Consider the following 24,681-nt stretch of genomic DNA (forward strand, 5'->3'; position numbering starts at 1 on the left):
GCTTCTAGAAGCTACTAGCACTCCTTGGCTTGTGGTCACTTCCTCCATCATCAGAGCTCAGCACCCCGATCTTACTTCCATTGCCACATCACTTTTTTCTGACTTTGTCCCTCTTGCCTCATTTTCTGAGGCCCTTTGTGACCACACAGTGCCTACCAGGATAATCTCCCCAACCCATGATCTCTCATGTCTACCTTCAAAGTCCCTTTTGCCATGTAAGGTAGCAGATTGACAGGTTCCAGGGAGTAGGTCGTGGACGTATTGAGGAGGCCACTATTCTATCGCACCTTCCCACCCTTAAAAACACATTCTACTATTTGCTTGCACTTATGTACCTGCAAATGTTTATTGTTATAATATGAGGAATAGTGAGATTTTTTTGTTTTGTGGGAAAAGAGAAAGGAAAAAGCAGAGGGGGAGAATGGAAGGTTGGGTGAAGTCTCTTCTAGTTCTGGCTGAAGCGCTGGACTTGAGACCTGCTGGATAGGCAGTCATGGCCAGAAATGGATGAAACCATTTAAAAAGACTACATGCCTCTGGACACATGCAGGCCTGCTTTAGGATCAGGAGAAAATGTGGCTCAGAGTTACCTGTTTTGTCAAGAACCCAGCGGACTTTCCATGCGCTGGGGATGGAAGCAAGGGGGCAGCATGGATATGACACTGTGGTATGGACATGCTTATTCTTTTGGTGGCATTGGTAGAGGTCACGCATGAGAGAGAAGCTGGTAAGCGAGAGAAGGGACAGGTGAATGCCACAGGTGAACTGTAGATGATCGTAGGCACAATGGTGTCCCTCCCATTCAGAGGCTCCCAGAAAGTCTTCCTATGACACGAATGGAGATATTAGAGGCTGAATGTATGTATGTATGTTCCACTTAGTAATATATCATGAACACTTTTTCCATATAAGCAATTTCCTTCTATGATATATGGGACTTCCCCATATTCCATATTTGGAGATGTACCAATATTTGTTCAACTCCTCCTTTCTTGCCGGTGTTCCCAGTTTTCTATTTTAAACCACAGTATGATGAACAGTATTGAAGCTTCCACAAATCCATAATTACATCCTTAGGATAACTTACCTGGAAGTGGAATTGCTGGATCTCAAGGGCATAGGATTCATTCTGAGGTTTTTGAAGTATGAAGTACAGTTTCTTTATCTGTAAAATGAGAAGGTAAGATGAAACTGGTGGCTCTCAAGCTTTTTTCTTTTCTTTTCAGCCAATAGACTCTGCCAGCAGAAACTTTTGCAGAAAGTGGGAAGTAAATGAATCAGAGGAGGACCCACTGTGGTGGTGGAGTGGGGCCGGGCTCATCTGTTTCTGCCTCCTGGTCCCCTTGGCTGCCAGGGCTCTGAGGAACCTTCAGGTCTCTGAGACACACAGTTTGCAAACCACAGGGCAAGGTGACCTCGCATTCCTTTCCACTGACATCTCTGGTATCAGGTGCTTTGATTGAACTGCCAGCAGTCTAGACTGTGCTGAGATCACTGTCCCTGGGTCTCCACCAGACTCCTCCCCACCCCCCAGAAGTGGTTGGTAGACACTTGTTCATCTTAGATGACTGCCAATTCACAACAGGCCAGAAGCAGGATGGGTCCTGCAGGCCAAACCTGGGAAGGAGGTGACTAGGGAGCCTGAATATGACAGATGAACTGGGAAAATTCCTGTGACTCAGAACATGGGGAATGTAGGCAGTATAGAATAAAAACATAATTCTAAATATACAGGTGACTTTGGGAATATCAAAGCCCACCTCCTCTTTTTGCAGATGAGGAAAATGGAACTAGAGAAGGAAATGGTTTTGTCCCAAGGCACGCAGCAACTCAGCAGCACAATCGAGCATCCTGCAAACTACCTAGATACTCTTCTGCTTTTACTACATTTGAACATCCCTCCCTCCCCAGAAAAGCAAAAGGACAGAAAGGAGGAAGAAACAAATTTTTACTCCCATCTATGGGAGATCTTGTCATGATGGGGGTAGGGGTGGGGGTGGGTGGCATTCTGGCCTTGTCTACCATTTTCAAACTTGTCTTGGAATTTTACAGCTCGCAGGCATGAATTCCGATACTAGGAAAACTCTTAAGTTTACTGATGGGATTTGGTTTTCCTTGTACAAAGGCTGTATGGCTCAGGAAGTAGCTCATGAGCCCAAGGTTTCATGAATAAATCAGCCTTCAAAGTTTCTCCTAATGTTGAATGTGGCTTGAGTCCTACTCTGCTTCCCTGTTCCTTCCAGTGGATTTCAAGGCCACTTCCCTTTGCTGAAGTAGTTTTTCATTCCTGAAAACTCTAAGCGGCTACGCCAGTCTGGCATGTTCTCCATTGCCTCCCCTCCACCACAGCCCAGGTCCTGTTGCTTTCCTGACTGATGGCATGCCCCCCTACCGTCTTCCTTATGCTCAGCACATCGGTTGGTTACTTCTTTCCTCTATGATACCATTGAGGTTGTCATTAGCTTCTGTGCTATATTGTTTTTACATTTTTCATGTGTGTGAATCCCATTGAACTCAAAATTTACACACTTCTTGAGCTCAGGGAAGAGATGGGGCAATGGATTTGACTACTATTCCATTGCAGTAAATCTTAGAGAATGAAGGTGTGAGAGTAGGACTTTGAAGTCAGACTGCCTGAGTTTCAATGGGGACTCTGCCTTGGTCAACTTACTTAACTCACCTGTGTTCCAGTCTCCTCATCTGTAGGATGGGCATAGTCATGGTGCCCACCTTATAGGACGGAGAATTCATGTAAAGTGCCTGGCACATTATAAGTCCTCAAAAATGTCAGCTGCTATTTTATGATTCCCACTGTCCAAGCACCAAGTGGGCCGTTTTCATCCACGATCTCATCTATTCATCATAAGGAATTTGTCAACACTGCAGCCAGAGATTGCTTCCTTCACATCTGCAAAGTCCTGCTATTGTTTGTCTTGTTATTGCCCTGTCCTTGGGAAAGGTGATTCAGGCCCCAGCCCCAGGGATAAGTGCTGAATAAACCAGTCCTGGCATTCATCACAAGGGATTGGTTCAGAGGTAGTCCTGTGACACTGTTCAAGCCAGCCAGGCCTGACTAAAGCTTGGGTGGATGGGGTGGAGGCGGGGGAGGGGAAGTGTTCCTCCTTGTTGAAAGAAAGGTACGTAGAAAGAAACATCCCTCTTCCTTACTCTGGACATTGTGGTATCTAGATGTTTGCCTAGAATTTCTAGAGCTATAACAGAGCCAACACAGGGGGAGGAGGCCAGAACCAAGCAAAGCAGAGGCAGGCTCTGGCTCCTGGCATACCTGTGCCTTTGCTGTTACATGAGATGGGACTTCCCCTGGTTATCAAAGCACTCGGGTCATGCTTTTTTGGTAACTAAGGCCCAAAGAAAGCATGCTAACTAATATACTTAAGTACTTGGCTCCCTATATCCTGGATGAGGAAATGGAACTTTGAAGAGATTTGCAGGATTTACTCCAAGTCAGGCAGACAGCAAGTGGCCAGGCAGGGCAGTGCTCGTGCATCCACTGTGGCCTCCAGTGCCCAGGGCATCACAGGACAAATGCTTATTGTTCAACAAGCAGGCAGCACCTCAGAGACTTGTGATACTTACCAATCTGTGTTGCCTTCGGGTTGCCTGGGGGTTCTGCGACACAGAGCACCATAACATGCCATGCTTCTGCACTTTTAATGACTTTCCAGCCCAGCGTGCATGGTGAGTCTCATGAGTTCTCCTGAAAGCAAGAAGAGTAATTACCTCAAGTGATTCTTGTTTCCAGGGCATACTTCAACACAGTCAGCTCTGTCATTAGGAGTGGTTGCTCTTTATTTAAATGACAGACTTCAGTTTGGTAGTTGCCACTTCTTGATGTCTTTTTTTTTTTTTTAAATAATTTTATTTTAAATTGAGTAGTAATGATAGGCACGCAGTGTGAGAGAGAGAGAGGCAGAGACACAGGCAGAGGGAGAAGCAGGCTCCATGCACCGGGAGCCCGATGTGGGATTCGATCCTGAGTCTCCAGGATCGCGCCCTGGGTCAAAGGCAGGTGCCAAACCGCTGCGCTACCCAGGGATCCCTCATTTTTTTTTAAAGGACCAGATTCACACTACAAGTGCCTATGAAGAGGCTCATTTCCTTTTCTGCAGCAGTTGTACAGGATTGATCTCAACATTTGTCTCCACCCTAAGAAAGTCCTCTGCTTGGGATCTTGAAGGAAAGCTCGGGGTGAGATGTGTAAGAACAAGATCCATCCAGTCAGGATGGGAGGGGGCTGTCTTAGACTCTTCTTACCCGAGGAGCCTGTGCCCTGTCCTAATAGATGCCTCTCTGGTTTTTGTCAGGGGATGGGATCTGAAAGTACACTTTTAACACTACTGAAAGCCAACCATGGGAAGAATCACCAACAATGACATAGCTTACGGTCACAAAGGCATGTTTGGGTTTCCCTTTATGCTCCTACCCCATTCAATCTGTGCTATTCAAGCCCTGTCCTCACTGAATCTGCACCTGGGCAGGACCCTAAGGCAGTGACCTTGACTGGTGTGGCCAAATGGAGGAATTTAAGCCAGTGGACTCAGAACAAAGCTGGATCATTGCCTCTCAGTATTAACCCTTGATAGCCAAGTTAACTGTTAAATGCTGCCTCCTATCTTAAGAAATAATCATAGGAGGGACACCTGGGTGGCTCAGTGGTTGAGCATCTGCTTTCGGCTCAAGTCATGATCCTGGGATCCAGGATCGAGTCCCACGTTGGGCTTCTAGCGGGGAGCCTGCTTCTCCCTCTGCCTATGTCTCTGCCTCTCACTCTCTGTGTCTCTCATGAATAAATCAATAAAATCTTAAAAAAAAAAAGAAAGAAAGAATCATAGGAGAGAAGCCAATAATAGTAAGAGGGATGGTTGTTACTCACTGAGCACTTATAACATACCAGGCTCTCTTTAAGTTCTTTGCATGCATTCTTATTTGAATTTATATGACCTGTGTTATGTGGACTGTGACGACTTGTATTAATTAATATATCTCCAACAACAACAATAGGAGAGATACTGTTGTTATAGATAAGAAAACCAAGTCACAGAGTGGTTAAATAACTTACCCAGGGTTTTAAAGCCCAGAAGTGGCAAAGTCAGAAGTTTTTTTTAAAGATTTATTTATTTGAGAAGGAGAGAGAGAGAGAGAGAGAGAGGACAAGTGGGAGGGACAGGGAGAGGGAGAGAGAATCTCAAGCAGACTCCATGCTGTGCACAGAGCTTGATGTGGGATTCCATCTCACCACTTGAGATTGGGACTGGAGCCCAAACCTATAGTTAGATGCTTAACTGAGTGAGCAGGTGCCCATGGCAAAGTCATGGTATTTTAGGTCCAGAATCCAGCTCTAATCACTGCTCCCTAGTGCCTTAATAGCCAAAATCGTTCACAAGAAGGAACAGATGGTTTGAAAATGGTAAACAGATGGTGAACAGCAAAACACTTTTATCAAGCTAGTTTCATTTCTCCACCTTAACTGTGCCTGAGAGGCCCCAGGGCATGGTGGGGGAAGCCTGTGTGGCAGGATAGCCAGGGCCCAGTTCTAATCCTGCTCTGGCTTGTTTTTAAGGCCCACAGTGGATAAGCAACATGCTCCCCTCTTTTTGGTGTTTGGACTAAAATTTGAAGACTTACGAATGTTCAAGTGCATATAAATCATCAACGAATTCAGCACGGAGAATGGGAATCTGCATTTCCAAAATGTTTTCCAGGTAATTCCAATGCAGGTAGTCTTCGGACCATGATCAGAAACCAACTGATTCTTCATACTTCTTTCTGTTCATTGTTTAATGACCCCAGGCTGCTTGCCATGGTGGTGCTGCTGCTGGTGGTGGTGGTGGTGTTTCAGGTCTGCTTTTGTCTGTAGAGAGGAGGAGGTGGCAGGGAAGTAAGGTGTAGGAGTTGGGCAGTGGCATGGTGGTGGATCACTCAACGCTCACTGCCTCTGACCCTTTGTTCTTAGGTAAAGTAGGATTAAAGGAGCTCAAAACCGAGGGACATGGAATGGAGTAGCTGCCCAGGTAATGTCAGTGCCTACCCTCAATCATGATAGCCATGTTCTGGTCTATGTTGTTGGGTATGAGTTAATAAACATTGCAGAGAAAAGTTGTAATCTTAAAGAGTCCCCAATTATTATTTCTTTAAGTTTCTTATCTGTTTTATTCCCCTCTTTCTCTCTCCCTCCCTCTCTCCATCTTCCTTCCTTCCTTCCTTCCTTCCTTCCTTCCTTCCTTCCTTCCTTCCTTCCTTCCTTCCTCCTTTCTTTATTGCCTTAACATGAGATTGTAAGGGCTGAGGGCAGGCCACCCTAAAATGGCCACTGTGGCATGTAGATTATTCTGAGCAGAAGAGTCAGCACCCTGCAGGCTCAAGAGAAATTTTGGCCCTCCCTTAACTACAGAAGAATCTAAATGGAGGGTCTTGTCCAGAGTAATGATTATGACCCACAGATAAATTTTATCCGAGTTACCCATCTGTATGGCCAGACAACACCTAATTACAAAGCATCTGCTCTTCTCATTGCCCTGTGGACTGCAGTCCCTTCCTCTGATGCCCCAGACCCCAATCCTCTTCTCTTTAGCTCAGAATGACATATACCTTATTTTGCCTGATTGTCTTTGGAATTTCCATGCCTGTGTGGATTCCCCATATATACACTATTCAATTGGATTTCCTCCTCTGAATCTGTCTCATGTTAATTTGATTCTTGGTCTAGTGAGAAGGACCTTGAATGGGACAGGATATCCTTGCTCTCCAACAAGACCGACCCTCTTAACAAAATTCTTAAGATGTACAATATGGTACTGTTATTTATAGACAATGTTGTACAGCACATGTCTAGAACTTATTCATCTTGTGTAACTGAAACTTTACCTATTGAACGGCCACCCCCTCTTTTTGCCCCTACCCAGCCTCTGGCAACTGGCATTTTACTCTCAGTTTCTATGCATTTGACTATTTTAAATACCTCATTTAAGTGGATACATGCAGTATTTGTCCTTCCAAATACTGGCTTACTTTGCTTTGTACAGAGTCCTCCAGGTTCATCAGAGTTGTCGCATATGGCCGATTTCCTTCTAAGGCTGAATAATATTTTGATGCTCTTGGCAATGATCCCTTGGATATAATACCAAAAGCACAAGCCACAAAAGCAAAAATAGACAAGTGAGACTATATCAGTCAAAGAGTCCCCAATTCTCAAATAACTTAAATGATGGGAGTCATAACTCTCTCCTGCTCTCTGCACTTTTGTTTTCTCCAGCTTTCTCTTTAAGAAGATTTTGTCCAAGCTCTCCTCCCATCCCCTAATCCCCTCCCATCCTTTCTTTGGCCAGATGCTGCCTGTTGGTATTTTCTTGCCTGTCCTGGTGCAACCTCAGTGAGGCAGGTTCTCTTTACCAATGAATTAAACATGGCTAGTCCCCTTGCAAGAAACCTTTTAAATCCTCATTTACTTCCTTCTAGAGCTGAGTCTTTTGGAGAAGCAGCGTGATCTGGCATGTAGTCTAATTTTAGGGTCCCAGCTGAGAACAGAGGAGTGAGAAAGGATTTTATTGTTAGCGATCAAACTGTGGACTCTCTGCTGTTAGAGGGTAATTGTCTTAAAAGTAAAATTGCAACTCCCACATGAATATAGAATGAACACATGTCAAACAGTTGATTTAAGTCACTGATATTGAGAGAACTAGGAAGATATTACAACTGCTTCAGAGGAAAAGCTGAAGCCGGTCATTTATAAATGGGCAACCAGAGATGCTGATTTTAACTTGCTCATAGATGCAGAAACAGCCTGCACCACAGGGTGGAACTCAACTTTGATTTCCTGGGACCAGATTCATTTGCTTTAGGATGGACAGAGATCATTTGCATCAGATCTCAGGCCTCCACAAGTTAAAAAGCAGAGTTGCAAAATAGTTGAAGAACAAGAAAGGCATTGACCTCTGATGGATCTGACCACCCCAGAAGGGGCCTCTGGATAATACGTAGCATTCCAGTGAAAGGAGACACAATCATTTTGCCCATTTCAAAGCTTTTTTTCCCCCAAAGTTTTTCTTGATCCTACCGTGTGCTTCAATCTTCAGGGGGGCTAGCTATCCTTTGTCTGAAATCATGACAGAAAATACCTTGTAGCACAACTGTCCCCTCTGACAACATTCTCATGTAGCTGGAAACCAGGTAAAGTGAGCATTGTGTTCTCCTCAAATCCTGCACATTTAGGCTCAGTTTGCCTTCCTGCCTCCCGGGGCTCCTGAAACACTCCACCTGACTGGGCCTGCCCAGACCTTGTGCCAATGATGGGGGGACCCAGCAATACCTTCTCTAGGAGTCCTATGAAGAGGAGACTGCTTGGTGTGTCCTTACTTATCCTAAGGGCTCAAGGGTAAAGAAGAAAAGAAAGAGGGAGGCAATGTTTAGAATTCAAGTGTTCTGATTACTAAGTTTTAGAAGAGGCATAACACCAGTGAGACTGCCCCTAATGTGGGAGCTGCCAAGTATATCAATCAATTAATAACTAAAGTAAAGACATACTTAGATAATAATAAACTGATAGTAGGAGACTTCAAGGTGGCATTTTCTGCAAATGACAGATCCTCTAAGCACAAAGAAACCAGGGCCTTAAATGATACACTGGACCAGATGGATTTCACAGATAGATACAGAACTTTGCATCTGAACGCAACTGAATCCACATTCTTCTCAAGTGCACATGGAACTTTCTCCAGAATAGACCACATACTGGGTCACAAATCAGGTCTCAACGGATACCAAAAGATTGGGATTGTCCCCTGCATATTTTCAGACCATAATGCTTTGAAACTAGAACGCAATCACAAGAAGAGATTTAGAAGAAACTCAAACATGTGGAGGTTAAAGAGCATCCTGCTAAAAGATGAATGGGTCAACCAGTAAATTAGAGAAGAATTAAAAAGATTCATGGAAACTAATGAAAATGAAGATACAACTGTTCAAAACATTTGGGATACAGCAAAAGTAGTCCTAAGAAGGAAATATATCGCAATACAAGCCTCCCTCAAAAAATTGGAAAAAACTAAAATACACAAGCTAACCTTGCATCTAAAGGAGCTGGAGAAAGAACCGAAAGTAAAGCCTACACCAAGCAGAAAAAGAGAGATAATAAAGATTCGAGCAGAACTCAATGAAATAGAGACCAGAAGAACCGCAGAACAGATCAGCAACACCAGCGGGACCCTCAGAGGGCAAACCTGGGGTGTGTGTGTGTGTGAGAGAGAGAGAGAGAGAATGAGAGAGACAATCTTTTCCAGAGGGAATAACACCTTGCAGTGAAGACACCAGGACAAAGAGTCTGGGAGGGAAAAAGGAACACCAGCTCTTCCACTCACTGTACTGGCTATAAGGGGATTTACCTTCCTCTTCCTCAGTTTTCCAATCTGTACAATGGATATAATAGTAACTATCTCATAGCATTGTTTTATGAGTTTATCAATACTGATTCTATTTATACAATGTAAACATTAACATTTATAAAGCATTTAATGTGCATTTTATAGGTGTTCTCTTTTATTATTTAAATAACTTTATCATTTAAAGATATTGTTCTTAACCTTCAAGAAAAATACCACTTCGAACCTAGGCAGAGTGATATAAATGTCACAAAGGACATTCAGGCAGCAAAGGAGAATCAGTTGAGCAGGGGTGCTTTTTTCTACCGAGTGGTTAAAAATCCTCACGGAAGAATGCTTTGCTCTGTAATTCCTGGAGAGTTCATTTTGCTCTTGCCCTGGGCAAGAGAGAGATGAAAGAGATAGTAGCACACTGGCCTTCCCAGAGAGGTGACTCAAAAGTACTCAGTGTTGGTTAGACAGTTTTGACCAAATGATGGAGCCCAGTGGCCTGTGCTCTGGGGCCCCAGAGGGGGGCTGTGAAGAAGTGCATAATCTCACTGGGAAACCTCTGTTTCAAGGGTGCTGGGCAAGAGCATTGGTGGGTCAGGTGGAAGGGGTGGCTGTGGACCCCCCCATCCACCTCGCAGCTATGGCTCGGGAAGGCACTCACCCATCTCAGTCTTGAGAAACCCTGTTTGTGGAGAGAGGCCTGAGGCCACGAAGGAAGCAATGCCCACAGCTGGGCTGTGGGCTTGAGAAGGGGCTGACCTCTGAGGCTTGTTGCCCTCAGCCTCAAGACTGTTTCTTGAGAGAACTGTCCTGATGCTGAGGAAGAAACCTTAGACATGAGAACCTGAGTAGAAGGAAAGCCTCTGGGAGGCCATTTTGGATCATGCAAGAAGGAAAAGTTGTTGCAGAAAGCAGGCCATTGTGTAAACCCACCGTTTGCCCAGGGTAAAGCCAAGTATCTTAAACACTGCTGCCTCACAGAACGGCCACAGGCAAGGAAGCTCCTGTGTTCCCCCAAGTGGGAAATATATGCCATAAATTGCTAATTTGGTTCAATGATTTAATCTGGATAAAAAGGCAAGGGTGTATGTTGGGGTGGGGGGAGCCAAGAAGACTCAAAATTAACTCTCTCAAGGGAAGTTGCTTTAGTAGAGAACCAGGGAGCTGCAGGGCTGCATATGGGTTTGGTGTGACTTCAAATCTACTCAGTGTGACTTGGGTGAAGTTGTTTTAACTCACCTGTTTATGACAAAGGCAAACAAGAATTTGTTTTTAGAAGTAGAGTTGTTTTGAGGTAAGGATGAAATCAGTTGTGTCAGGTTGTCATCACTTCGTGGGCTCCGTGGGCCGCTTCAGGAGTCTGTGTGTCATCCTTGCGCAGGGGCCATGCTGACTTCTCTGCAACCTTCCAGTTTTTAGTATCTGTGATGCCCAAGTGAGCACCATTTCATCTCTTCTAGCTGATAACAATTTAGTAGCTGCTGAGGGTTCCACTGGGGGTTATCAGTAAAGACAGATGAGAAAGCAAGGGTACATTTAGACATAAATATTGAGTTTGTGAGGACTATCGAGAACGTTCTATCTAGGTGAGGCTACTACATATTTCACTGATCTGAATAGCTCTCTGAAGACCTTGAGGCAGTTAACTCCTGCGGCAGTAAAGGCGACTCCTTACCAGCAGAGGCAAAAGCCACAAGGTGGCCCCACAAAGACCCTCTTGCCCATGGACACTGGCCCCACTGTTTCCCAGCAACATGCTCTAGCAGCAGGGACCTCTTTCTTCTGTGCTGGCAGCTGGACTTCAGCTCTGGGTTGGCTACAGCCATAGCTCTCAAGTACCGTCTTGTGTAAAGGCACGCCTCAACTAAATTTGGACTTTATTCCTTTCCCTTCTCCTTGCCTGAAACAATAGTGTGATTAATCCTTCACAGGATTACAATTTTAGTTCTTTTTTGGCTTATTAAAAATGTTATCCTGTATCCTGTTAGCTTATAAAATTTCCACAGTTGGAAATTGGCTGGAAAGACACATCTGGTCTCTGAGCATAATTTGCCTCCCCCAGCAAAGCATGCAGTCAGGGACAAGAAGGTGCTTGCAAGGAGTTTGATAATGAAAGGGCTCACTCTGTTTGTGCAGTTGGTTGGTTAATTGACTCTTGATAAAAGTTTTTGAAAGGCCTGTTAAGTTACAGTCCCTTCTTCCTTAATGCTGCCAGTCATTGTTCCTGGCAGCTACGGGGTGACCTTCCCACTTCACATATAAGATGCTGTTCTCCAAGAAAGCCAAAGTTTTCTCCCTCCAAATTAGAGGAAGTTCTTCGTGGGGAAAGCCACAAGACAGGAAGAGAAGGAGAAACATCTTACTCCTCACACTGCTGACATAGCTCTAGATACATGAAGAACTATGTAGGTGGAGAAGAAAAATGAAGAAACTCCTGGAGTTTCTGTCAACTACCAGGAGGTTAGGGATAGAAACTCTATTTTCATTTTAATCTTCCCTCCTAAAGCCTGATTTAATTTTCGAAAGTTTTATCCTCCTTATGTACTTCCTAATAGTGGGCTACATGGCCAGATGTTCCTTACAATTAGTATTGCTTCTAGAAATTAGTTAGGGCCTAAGAAGCTAGGGATTAGGCAAAATAGATTGAGGCATAATTTTTAATTTACTTATGTCCCTGAATAATTGTTTTTAACATAATCTAAGACATTTTCCAAAGAATATTCCTCTGTGAGATATTAATAACACATACACAAAGAATTTTGTGGTCAAATCACTTTGAGGAATACAAGGTTAATGTGTTGTACATGTTTCTATGTGGCAGTTTTGCTTGCTCAGAGTCTCAGATGTGGTCTATACATCAAGGTAGATTATCTGGTGAGCAATAATTCCCAAGCTTATTCTCGAAGTGTCATGACACTTTAGGGATTTAGGGAGCATACTTTAAGAGACATTGATTATTTCTTGACCAGTTAGTTCGTTTCACCATCTGGAAGTTTCCTTCCACAGTTTTTGTCAGGGTGCACCACAGAGCCAGCATGGGGCAGGGAACCAACATGTGGGTTCAGGGACCAGGGTTCTGTACTAGGTTCTTCTTACTAGCAGTGGCAAGGAGTGGCAAGTTGCTGGGCCTCAATTCTATCATCTGTAAAATTGAATAATAGAGGCCTTTGCTCGCTAGGCAACAATTGGGAATATCAAAGGAGGAATTTGAAATAACACACATGTAACTTGGTGATTGTTATGTGACATGGGCTGGGAAATCCCTTATTTATTTGGATGAGATTTCATGACAGTACTGCTTCTCATTGTGTTCTTTATTTACTCTTTACCAAGTCAACAAAAACCTGAATGCCTCTTTTGTATAAAGCGCTGCTTGAGTTGATGCGAGAAGAACCATGCCAAGATTCGTAGCAATCATCTGGAAACATTTAAATTCCCCAGATTGCCATCGTGGCATTATTAGGCATCCTGTGCAAATGCATAAATTACTTTGTTGTCTGGACAAGCTCAATCTGATCCTCCTTTTCCCCTGTTATTCGTGGCCATTAATGAATTGTTTCCTGGTTAAATGGACCAGTGGAACCAAACATGTGATTTCAGGAGCAGAGTTTGCTGCAGGGCATTTCTGCCTATCCTTTCTGTGAACTCAGCTTTCTTCCTTTAAGACTGGTTTTATGGGGCTCCTGGGTGGTTCAGTTGGTTGATTGAGCATCTGACTCTTAATCTTGGCTCAGGTCTCTATCTTAAGGTCATGAGATTGGGCCCCATGTTGGAGCTTAGTAAAAAAAGAAAGAGAAAGAAGAAGAAGAAGAAGAAGAAGAAGAAGAAGAAGAAGAAGAAGAAGAAGAAGAAGAAGAAAGAGAAAGAGAAAGAAAGAAGAAGAAAAGAAAGAAGAAGAAAGAAGAAGAAAGAAGGAGAGGAGAGAAGGAGAAGGAGAAGAAGGCCTGGTTTTGTGATTACCTTCCCCCCCAAAAAAGGCTAGCATTGATTTGGGTCATTTTAAAATAATGTCCCTGGACATTTTCAGACTGAGAATCACCTACCTTTGTTGTATGGGAAAAGAAAAAATTGACCCAAAATAAAGTTATTTGCCCCACTACCTACTACCTACAGTAAACCAAGACTACTCCCAGAAATGTGATCTTTATTTTATTTTTTATTTTTGGGAGAAATGTGATCTTTAAATGGTCAATCTGAAATTTCCTGATCTGTGCAAGGGTGATAATCTGTATAATAAGACCCCTGCCATTCCCTTCCCCTAAAAAGATGAACTGGCCTTTTCTTTTTTTTTGGCTAATAACTTCCTCACCCCACCTTCCTTCTGCCTGTAAAAGCCTTCTATTTTGTACAACTCCTCAGAGGGCCTTTCTAATTCCTAGAAGGGATGGATGCTGCTGGATTCATTAATCATTTAATAAAGCCAAGTAGATCTTCAAATGTACTCAGTGAATTTTCAGTTTTTTTTTTTTTTTTTTTTTTTAAATCGTGGTTTAAGAGTGTTATCAAACCTGCACTAGAAAAAGGATTTGTTAACAGGGACATTTAAGTCTGGCAATTGTTGAGACAAATGTTCTTGAAAGGGGCAGGTCAGGAAAACAAACTAATTTGCAGATCAAGGGCATAGCATCCTGGAAGCCCTGCACAAAAGGACCTGTAGTACAGCTTGAACAATAATACCATTCATAGCAACTGCTGTGTGCTGTGCACTGTTCTCTACACTTGACATAGATCGGGCTCCCTGCCTGGAGCCTGCTTCTCCCTCTGCCTGTGTCTCTGCCTCTCCCTGTGTCTCTTATGAATGAATGAATCAATGAATCAATGAATAAATAAATAAATATCTTGAAAAAATGAATCTCATAATAGCGCCATGGAAGTATATCATTATTAGCCTGATTCTACATGTGAGGAAAGTCATGTTTATTCCCGGATTCCGGTTTTAAGGATAATAAGTGATATTCTGGTATGATGGACATATCAGAAAAATTGCCTGTACTACCTGTAGCTCTGGGGTGACAGGTATTAATCCAGGAGCCAATAAGCCAGAGCTGATGGGACTAGCCATAGCTGATGGAATCCTTGAAGGAAACCAGTCTCAAAGCCCATCAATCCATTGGCTTGCCATACTTTTTCAAGTGAATTAGGAGTTCTAGAGATAAGATAAACTCTCTAAAAGCTCTGGAGATGAGGCTGGCCATTGTGGGTCCCATGTAAGTAGATGAGGAAGTAGTGGGAATTCTTGCGCGGGGAAAGGCAGACAAAAGAAAGAGCCCTAGGATAATAAGAGATGAAAATGAAAACAAACACTTAAACTCTGGGGTCTGATAGACTGGGTTTGAATCTAGACTCTGTTATTTATGTATGTGGGCAAATTACCTAACTTATTTAGGACTCAATTTCCTTATCCGTAAAGCAGGAATATTGCTATCAGGTGAACTGTTTAGCACAGTGCCTGGCACAGGGTAAACACTCATGACATGGTCGCTATTATTGTTATTATTAATATTTTGATGGCTTTTTGGTTCTCCTAAGGTCTGAATTTACTTAATTGCCATCCCTATAAGATTCCAGCATTGTATCCTCATCATAAACCTCCTTTTACTAGAGTGAGACTTGATGGGAATGCATGGGTTGTCATATGGTACAGAGATAACTTACCCTCTCCCCCGCTTTTTAAAAATAGACTTTATTTTTTAGAGCAGTTTTAAGTTCACAGCAAAAATGAGCAGAAGGCACAGGGATTTCTGATATACTCCCTCACCACACACATGCATAGCCTTCTCTATTATCAACATCCTCCAAAGTGGTTCATTTGTTACCACATTTGTTAGGCTTGATGAACCTACATCGACCTATCACCCAAAGGTCATAGTTAGACATGAGGGTTCAATCTTGGTGTTTTACATTCTGTGGGTTTGGACAAATTAATAGTGACATGTGTCCACCACTATCATATCAAACAGAATGGTTTTAACCGCCCTAAATATCCTCCACTCCATATACTCATCCCTCCCTCACCACCAGCCCTGGCAACCACTGATCTTTTCACGGTCTCCATGGTTTTGCCTTTTCCAGAATGTCATACAGTTGTACTCATACGGTATGTAGCCTTTTCAGATTGGCTTCTTTCACTTAGTAATATGCATTGAAGTGTCCTCTGTATCTTTTTATGGCTTTATAGCTCATTTTTTAGCACTAAATAATACTCCATTGTCTGGATGTACCACAGTTTATTTATCCATTCACCTACTGAAGGATATCTTGGTTACTTTCAAGGCTTGGTAATTATGAATAAATCTGATATAAGTATCTATGTTTAGGTTTTTGTGTGGACATAAATTTTCAATGCACTTGAATTAATGCCAAGATGAGCCATTGTTGGATTGTGTGGTAAAAGCAGCATGTCTGGTTTTGTAAGAAATTGCCAAACTGCCTTCCAAAGTGGCTGCACCATTTTGTATTACCACCAGCAATGGATGAAAATTCCTGCTAATTTACATCCTCACCAGCATTTGGTGTTGTCCGTGCTCTGGATTTTGGCCACAACCCTCCCTTTTATGACTAGTTCTTGAGAGAATGGTCTAGGTCACATGCAGGATTTGTTCTTCATAAAATCACAACAAAAGGAAGACAGTATGAATAATTTACTCTCCCACCATTCCATTTCCTTCTTTCCTCATGAAGTGTAGTAATCCAGCAAGAATGATTTATTTTTCTCTTCATGGTGTACTTAATACTGCACTGGACTGTGTGTGTGTGCATGTGTGTGTATGTGTGTGTGTAGCTCTGCCCCTGGCCAGAGGAGCTGATGGGTTGGTAGAAAAAACAAAATAGCAAACAAACTCAAAAACAATTGAGAGATTATATAATAGTATGTGTCAAGTACAGTGTGTTTCTTTACAGACCAATGGCTCTGAAATGAGGGTCTATGGGAACATTAAAAAAAAAAAAAAAAGCCAAACCGAAATCAAAAGACGGATTTTCCTGCCTCATTTCTCAAATTTCAAATTCAGACAGTATGAGGAAAGCAATGGTAAATATTTTAAAAATCTTCTTAGAAACTTTTGCTTTGTCCCAGATTTCAGAATTGTCCCTATAGCTTATAAGTACAGGTAGGAATTTCTGGAGTTTGGAGTTCTCAATAATACCTTGATAGAAGGTTGAAAATTAGACCTGGATCTTAGAAGCTGTGTGAGAGAGAGACAAAAGGGGGAAACATTCCAGACTAGGGGAACAGGAGGAGCAAATGCAGGGAATTTGGACTCTGTGTGGCACCCATTGTGGGGCAGAGGATGGAGGGTGAAATAAGGAGACCTATGAAACAGGAATAGCACGTCCGAAAGGGAGAGCCACAGGGCAGAGTGTCAGGCTGAAAATTTGCATTGATATCTGCAGATTCAGCATTCTTTTGGCCTATTTTTCGCAGAAGTCTCTTGTAAAGTAGGTGGAGTGGTGCTCCTGCCGGTCCTGGTGGCAAAGTTAGGTAACTTTTAGTTAGCGCCGAGGATTTCTATTCTTGGCCTCCACTGTCAGTGCCATAAAGCAAAACCCAGCTCCAAATGCAAGGAGAAGACCAATGGTGTTTACTGAAGGGATGCCTTGTTTTTGCAGGGGAGTTCTGGATCAGCTGGTTGAGTAAAGATGCCTGGAAAAGCCAGTTCTGTCCAATCTGAGCCACCCTCATGCTTGGTGACGGCCTTCAGGGAGTTGGCAGCTCAGCTGACTCATGACTTGATTTTGTGGTACTGACACCATCTTCTACAAGAAAGGTTTATGCAGGACAGGGGAATCCTAGCTAGGAGGACTTCTAAGAGACTAGAAAGATTTTAAAAGAAAAATTTGCCATCGTCTTTGCTGCCTATAATTATGTTGAACCCAGGACTGCACCTCCCTTCCTCCCAGCAACCAGCAGCCTATGCACTGATTTGATGTGGTTTGTCTTTTCTGAGGGATTCCTTCTTCCTTCCAGAGCCTGGTCTTCCTCAGTGTTGCCTTCCTGGGACTGTTCTGCCCTGTGTGTACCCAAAGTCTGGACATGATCTGTCAACTTTTCCCTTGTTGGGTCTCCCCTATCTTGTATCCTCTGAGATTAGTGATAGGCACTTGACAAATGCGATCTATGCAGAGAAAATTCTATAACAAATATAGAAAAAGTGACAGAAAATACTGTAGTATTTTGGGCTATGACAGTGAATCAAAATAGTTACGGCTCGGGAAACTACTGTCAATAACTATCATTGGAATTTCTGATGTCCACTGCCGTTTGTGGCCATCTAGAAACTCGCTTTAGGCAGAGTTCCACGGTGGGAGTTTCTTGCTTTGTGGTAGAGTGAGGGAAGGAATGTGCTTTGAATAGAAGGCCCTTTCCAGGCCCTATTGCCCTTAGGGTATTATCTATGGGAAGACTACTGCTGTCAGTGAGTTTGCTGCACAGAAGTTGTTAGCAGTACAGATTCAGACTCAGATATTTTTCACTTCCAATGTTCAGGTGTGACCTGCCTTATTATTATTGCCCTTCCCTACCTCACATAAAGAAATACAACAAAACGGTCCGCCTACAACCTACAACCTTAATAAGACATACTCTCTTCTTAGAAGAGAAGGCGAGGACATCTGCTATGGGAGCATATTTTTCTTTCCCTTTCTTCACGCACAGACTGGCATCATTGCTGGGGAAGCCTGCCCTGGGTGTGTGCTCAGGTGACTCATGGGGAGAGGCACACTGCTCTGGAAAGAATAAGCTTTCTCATGGAGTGTAAAATCATCCCCCAATGACTTTCAGGTCACTCACAGGCCTTCTTTTGAATAATCTGTGTCAAAAAAAAAAAAAAAAAAAAAAGAGACTAATCTGTGTCATTGAATGGGTGAATCCACCTTGGTGGGATAGGTCAGACTTCTCTGGCAGTAATTGTGGGAACTGTTCAGAAGTGTGCTGGACATCCATGTTAAGTAGTTGAGAATCTTACTGTGTCTGTTTACTGGGCTGCATCTGCAAGGGGCCCAGCACAAACCAGGAGATTCAATGAGGTGCCCCCAATGTTCTTGGTTTCCTTTGAGTGTCATGAAGGCAAAGGCCTTGTCTGTTTTGTTCACTGTGTTTGCTCAATAAACTCATGTTGAACCCATGAATTGATTGCCTTGAATAGACTATGGTGCTAGAGGTATGAGCTAAGTATGGTATGGTATGAATTGACTTAGAGGTATGAGTTGGTTAAGACATGGGTGCTGTCCTTGAAGAGTTCTTAGGCTCCTATGTAAGGCAAAGAGTTGGGGGAGAAAGTAACATAAAATGTGATAACTGGTTTATGTAAGATTCCTAAGGGAGCTCCAAGGAGGAAGTTAACTGTGTTGGGGGGGAGGGGCATGCACATGCAGATGGATTAGGACTTCATGGAGGAGGCAAATATGGAGGGAACATGTGAAAATCTGAGAAAGGTGAAAGATTGAGAAACATTAGCCAGTCAGATAGAGGGTCAGGGAGGTTCAGGGACCCTCTGTGAGGGGGTTAAGCAAGCATGCATTGCAGGATGTTATGATGGGACCATTCCTGCCCCTGTTTTGACTGAGACACCAACACAATCATTATTACCCACCAATGAAAGTATAAAACAAAGCCCACTATCTCCGTACTCTCTGCCGATTTATAGAAGTAACTCTGAAGACATGTTTCCTGTCTCTTGGCCCCTCAGTCAGATCAAGATCATTTCAGGGCAAGGAGACATTTCCTGTGGACTAGACAAAGGCTACTTGGGAAAGACGAGAGGTGGAACCACCTTGGGTTGCATCCAGTAAGAATGGTCCTACCTTAAGAGAGAGGAGAGAAGAGAAACTCCATAGAAAAAAAGAGCCAGCAGTACACTGCCCAATACCTAGGCGATGAGGAAGGAGTCATAAGAGGCCACCAAGAGTAGAAGTGCATTCCCTAGGTCAAAAGAGCCTGCAGGGGAAATGAGACCCGTGAAGACCTACAAAAGCACTTTATGAGACAGAGGGTTCCCTTACCCAGGGACACTAGCATGCACCATGTCCCAGGCCCAGGGAGCACGGAGCCATCTGCCAAGGAAGTATTGTCTTATCCCTCCACCCCTCCTTTTCTCCTTTAGCTCGGACAGCGAGGGAGTGCAGAAGATTGTGATAGGAAGAGGAAAGCTGAAGTATCAAGGCTCCTTCCCCACTGTGGACTTCCAGCCTGAGGCTGGCCCATGGAGAGAGGAGTCAAATCAGCCTCTTGGTCATTACATGGGACTAGACATTATTGTGACCAAAATGACTTCAACACTGTGCTACTACCTAAAGTTGAGCAAAAAAAGAAAAGAAAACAAAAAGCCAAAACACCTGCCAGGATTTTTATCCAAGGGCAGGGAAGGTTAATCCACTGAAGAAATCATTACAGTACGATGGGAGACAAAAACAGTTCTGAGTACATTCTGAGTACATCATGAGCAACGCAAGCTCATACTTATTCAACATGCCTATTACTTATATCTATAGTGTTTGTGGTGTGGCAGGCATTTTTCCTGGGTAATGGTAACAAGGTTATAATGATGGGGCACCTAGGTGGCTCAGTGGTTGAGCATCTGCCTTTGGCTCAGGGCATGATCCCAGGGGTCCTGGGATCGAGTCCCACACCAGGCTGTCCACAGGGAGCCTGCTTCTCCCTCTGCCTATGTCTCTTCCTCTCTATGTCTCTCAGGAATAAATAAATAAAATCTTAAAAAAAACAACAAAAAGCCCCACAAGGTTATAATGATGATAACAGAACTCTCTACACGGAGATGCAGAAGTTATAAGAGCAACGAAAGTCAAACCCAGAAGTTGTGGTTTGGGGTTGCTATGAAGTATTTAGGATTGTTAACTCCTTGACCTCACAAAAGTCATAATCTCAGGGTGACATCAGTGACCACATGACACTCTGCATGGGGTAGAGGATCCAGGGAGCCCATTGATGACATGCCCTTGTGGAAGTCAACTAACAATCAATGATCAATGATTCCTGCTCTTCTGTCTCCTTAGAAAATAGACGTGAATTGTTTTCAATCTTTTCACACAACGCTGCCTTTAGCTTTGGCCCCAAGGGGCCTAGGTTGCAACGGATAGAAGGTGGAAGATGAGACCTTCTCTGTGATTTCCTCACATTGGGACTGTGATGGAATGGCTCATCACTTCATTCTGCTCCACTTTGAGAACACTTGCCTCTATCCTGCAGAGGCTAGAACCGAACAAACAAAACCACTACATTTTCTCAACTCCCTGGAAGCTCAGCTTCCTGAGGTGATTCAAGGTTGACCCACCAGGGGCACTCACGTAGATCTGGAAGACAGACATGGGGCAGGGACCATGCCTTTGCTGCTTCTGAGGACCAACAGGCACGTGAAGGCATTCGGCCTTTCCAGAGTTGGTTTGTTAGCTTCCTGGGTGGTGAGAGGCCGTGTGGGATATTCACTGGTGTCCCCGCAGGTGTGGTGGGATCCGGGCTGGCAGTGGTGGAAGATTCCAGATCTCGGCAGCTTCCTGGTTGTGCTGTGGCAGTGGAGTGCTGGTGGAGGTAGCTTCCTGGTGGTAAAAGAGGAAGCAGCACCCTGGCTGGGCCGGTTCTGTGTTCAGGAGTTTGTCCCCAAGCCTGTTTCCCTGTTTCTCCAGCCTGCCCAACGATTCTCTAAGCAATTGAATGTCCTGAAATTAAGCTCTTGCTGCCTGACCTAGTTAGAAAGGATTCTGTCTTCCACCACGTAACCCCAGTGGAGAGAGCATGGCACGTAAAAGTACAGACGACAAAATCAAAACGAGTATGTCTGAGAAGCTAAACACAGGGAGGGATAAATGTGGGAGAGAATTGTGTTATTGGGAAGCGGTGGGGGACATTCATCTGTTCATGCATTCATTCATTCCTTCATCCCATATCCATTAGGGGCCTCCATGTGCCAGATACTAAGAGCAGCTAACCTCGTTCTCGGTGCGGGAAAAGACCAATGGGATCCTGTACTCATGGTGCTTGAGGTCTAGCAGCTTTCTTCCTCTTTGCCTTCTCTGATCTCTCTCTCTGGCTGAGAGCATTGACTTATCCTTCTTTCCAACTGATCAGACAGTTGAGTGGCTTGCTCAAGCATAGAATTTGGTTCCTGGGGAGGCCAGAGTGCCAGGACCAAAGCTTTACCCTCAACCCAGGCCAGTCATAAATGCTAGGGATTGAGTCTTCCCTTCCAGACACCGATAATTAACCAAGAAATAGAGCCTATAATTAATCTGTTATCTTATGATCAGAACAAGTTTCTAGGGACGCCTGGGTGGCTCAGCAGTTGAGCATCTGCCTTTGGCCCAGGCTGCTGCATAGAGCCTGTTTCTCCCTCTGCCTGTGTCTCTGCCTCTCTGTCTCTCATGAATTAAAAAAAAAAAAAAAAGAAAGAAAGAAAGAAAAGAATGAATTTCTAACTACCAGCATAGTAAATTCCCTTCTAAATTCTTTTTTTTCCCCCAAGGTGATGCATGCATTCAGCAGTCTTGGAGATGTGTCGCTGAGATCATTCTTGCAGCAAGAAACCACTGTGAGGCCTGCTGTCAGCTGCAGGTGCCCTGGGATCTGCCTCAGCTTTGGGACTGATCTAGCACCGCCCAGGCAGCCCCAGCCAAGACTGAGCTCACGGAGGCCCAGGAGCCAACTGTTTCATCTCTCCCAGCAATCTTTGCACCTGAACATCTTACCCAATCCTCCTTCCTGCCCTTTACTTTTCCCAGGTGTCAGGACTCTATCAGGGTCTGAGGCCTTTCTCTACCCATCCCTGTTTCCTCTTCTCTTTCTGTTTCACGGGGCTTATCTCCAACAAATCTATAGGATTCCTAACTTGGAATCTCGGTGCCTGCCTCCTGGATGACCCAACCAGCCTGTTGTGCACCAATACCTTTTTTTTTTTTTCCCTGAAAAGTTATCCACTTATTTCTCACTTAAGAGGCTTCCCATTTGCTTCTGGGTTTTGTTTAGTTTAGTTTTGCTTTTTTCCTTTGGAAGTTTGGAGAAACTCCCAAAGGCTCTGATTTATTTTATCTAGGCCCACTTCAGCTCCAGCAATAAAGAAGGTGGTGAGGGACCCTTGGAAGAAATTTGTGTAAAACAAATGAATCAGGAATGATATTGGGTCACTGGCATTTGGCTCAAAAATATTCCTGGCCTAGTCCTTGGCTGTCCTTCATGGAGCCAGATTGTTCCCAGCAGACACAGGTGGGCAGCCTCCCCTCTAGCATGTGCTTCTACAATGAAAATCAATGACCAAATGAGAATGCCCTTCCCAACACCTGTACCTTCAGCTGCTTATTTGTAAAGGCCTCAGTCCTCTGTCTCCTCTGTAAAGATTTTTCTGTTCAACAGGGGAGCTTCTCTGCGTTGTTTGGGGTTCCTATGGGGGGTGGTGGATGCAGTTCCCACACCACATGGCAATTATCTGAACACATGACTCCTCCCTAGCTGGGCGGGGGGGGGGGGGAGTGGATCAGGGTGGGATAAGGTGCATCTCAGGTATCTTATTATTCTCCTCGTAGGTGTGGACCTAACATTTTGTAGGAGTCCAGTAAGTGCTGAGTAGGAGCAGGCTCGTATGGAGTAAGGCAATGGGCTAAACTCTTATGAGGAAGCTCTCCAGACTGTGTCCAGTCCCAGCCTTGGCCTGAGGCATTCCTGTGTGTGTGATGGGTTCAGTGAATTCTGGCTCACTTTCTCAGTCCGATGAAAAGTAATGAACAGAGGGCAGGAGTCCAGCCTTGGTTCCTCGTTGGGCTTTGGTTTCCTCATCTCTGAAATAGGAGATTGGCTAGATAGTCTGCTAGAATTTTCCAGCTCCAGGTTTCTGTGTCTGAGGACATGTGGCCGTGTCTTCTGCTGACCATTTGTTTCCTGAAGATCAACTGTTGCATGCACATCCCCCAGAACCACTTGCTCAGCTTTAGGGCAGGGAGCCTATAGCATGTGCTATAGCATGTGCTCTAACTTGAAGGATCATAAAGAGGAGGAACAAACACTTATCGGGCACCGATGATACCTAGTGCTTTCACAGCTGCTATCTAATGTTTCCTTTCTCTCTACAGCAACTCTGCAAGGTTCATATTATGATGTCTAATTTGAAAGATGAAGAAGTGAGACTCAGGAGGCAAAAAAAAAAAAAAAAAATGCTATAGGTCACCCAGCTAATGAACAAATAGAGGTGGGAGTTAAAGTCAGGTGTCCAGACTCCTAGTCTGTTCTTCCTACTGCAGAAGGAAGGTACAGAAATAGATGGTGTTTGGGAACTGGGGTACAGTGCAGGCAGGGGGTGGAAAGCAGAGGGTGTTTGAAGGCAAAGGTGTGAGACAAGCCTGGCCTGGCCGACTAGGCAAGCCCATCAGCCCACGACAGTATACTGGATGAACTGTGTGCACTAGGGAGCTGAGGACAAGACATGCTCCTTGTATATCATGAAGGTCAATCTGGCTTTGGAATAAAATGTGCAGTGAATGGGGAAAGATGAAAGTCTTCTTACCAAGTCATCGAAACATAGTCCATAGAGTTGAGAACCCAAACTGCTTGTTCTCCTTAACTGCAAACTTTAAAAGAGGCTTTGGGGAAATGAGTGAAGGCAGAAATAAATTATATGTTGCTAGATCTTCTGTTCTCCTGGCCTCTCTCCTTGTCATGTAGTTTACCTAGATATTTGCTATAACGTCTACCCAACAGAGTTGAAAGAAATTAGCTGATGATGATGACCAAACGTTATTTACTAAATTCTTATTAATTAGAGCCCCACAGCTGAAACTGCATTTGGCTATGAATTTCCTGAGGGCACAGCACAAGCCTGGCAAGTAGCAAGTATGCAATGAATACTTTATTTTGAAGGAATCAATGATGTACAAAATTACACATTCTTGCAACTTTCTCAGGGGCAGAGGTTATTGATGCTGATGGTATTATAGAAACAAGATTCGGGGAAAGGGGCTTGACAAGTAATTATTTCTGATTTTGGAGAAACTTACATGAAACTACAACAGTATCAATATGAACTTTGTTTTGTTATGTATTGAATGAGTCAGGTTTATTGAAAAGGATAAGTATATGAAAATTAGGGTGATCTCAGAAAATCAAGCATGTAATGTCATGCTCATGGCTTGCAAAATCAGAAGTTGCAACATGTAAATGATTTAAAACTATTATCTTAGAAATAATAAATGCAAATTTTGTCACTTAGAGCTATCAAAACCCAGCAGGAGCTACGGGATTGGGGTGAGTACCAGCTAAGGCATCCATCAACGTTCTGAGTTCAAACTGGAGCACAGGAAT

At 43.8% G+C, this 24,681-nt stretch overlaps 1 long non-coding RNA gene and 1 other non-coding gene across 3 annotated transcripts; one reads left to right on the forward strand and one right to left on the reverse strand.

Annotated features, from left to right (window-relative positions):
* The first annotated feature begins 189 nt into the window (after positions 1-189).
* Positions 190-22,829, forward strand: LOC140622695 (uncharacterized). Of its 2 annotated transcripts, XR_012022389.1 has the most exons (5): positions 190-667; positions 1,227-1,410; positions 5,582-5,723; positions 5,975-6,032; positions 21,860-22,829. It is a non-coding gene; the product is annotated as an uncharacterized lncRNA (long non-coding RNA). The 2 variants fall into 2 exon arrangements; XR_012022388.1 differs by lacking the exon at positions 5,975-6,032.
* On the reverse strand, positions 10,723-10,829 carry LOC140623409 (U6 spliceosomal RNA). Its single transcript, XR_012023025.1, has one exon. It is a non-coding gene; the product is annotated as a U6 spliceosomal RNA (small nuclear RNA).
* Positions 22,830-24,681: the final 1,852 nt, after the last annotated feature.

This window comes from Canis lupus, chromosome 32 (assembly GCF_048164855.1).
Source record: "Canis lupus baileyi chromosome 32, mCanLup2.hap1, whole genome shotgun sequence".
Lineage (NCBI taxonomy): Eukaryota > Metazoa > Chordata > Mammalia > Carnivora > Canidae > Canis > Canis lupus.